Source organism: Alligator sinensis, unplaced genomic scaffold, assembly GCF_000455745.1.
Source record: "Alligator sinensis unplaced genomic scaffold, ASM45574v1 scaffold482_2, whole genome shotgun sequence".
NCBI classification, from domain to species: Eukaryota; Metazoa; Chordata; order Crocodylia; family Alligatoridae; genus Alligator; species Alligator sinensis.
In genome coordinates, this window is record NW_005842678.1 from 466,826 (window position 1) to 467,360 (window position 535).

General features: G+C 52.7%; 1 protein-coding gene across 28 annotated transcripts in view; it reads left to right on the plus strand.

Moving 5' to 3' along the window:
- Nucleotides 1–535, plus strand: part of DST (dystonin) — a 428,507-nt gene that overhangs the window by 396,938 nt on the left and 31,034 nt on the right. The gene's annotated exons all lie outside the window — the stretch shown is intronic.

Genomic DNA, 535 nt, shown 5'->3' on the forward strand with positions numbered 1-535 from the left:
TCTTGCTCCCAATGTACTTGAAAAAGGACTTTTTGTTGTCCTTAATCCTGGATGCTAGCCTGAGTTCCATCTCTGCCTTGGCCTTCCTAATAGCCCTCCTACACTCCCGGGCCGAGGAGGAGTACTCCTCCTTGATGATAGTTCCTCCTTTTCACTGGTTGTATGCCTCCCTTTTAGTTCTCAGGCATTGCTGAATGCCCTTGCTGAGCCAAGGGGGTTTCTGAGCACTCTTACCCCACTTGCTTCTCTCAGGGACTGTTATCCTTTGGGCCTGGAAGATCGCCCCTTTAAGGTATGACCATCCCTCGTGGACTCCCATCTCCTCTACCTTCTTGGCCCTTAGTGCCTCCCCCACTAGTCTCCTAAGCTCATTGAAGTTGACCCTTCTGAAGTCAAGGGCATTAGCCTTGGTGTGAGCCCTAGATGCCCTGCATTGGATAGTGAAATCCAGCAGGTGATGATCGCTATTGTCCAGGTGGTCAAGGACCTGCAGTCCCCTCACCAGGTCATCCCCCGTGGCCAGGACCAGGTCCAG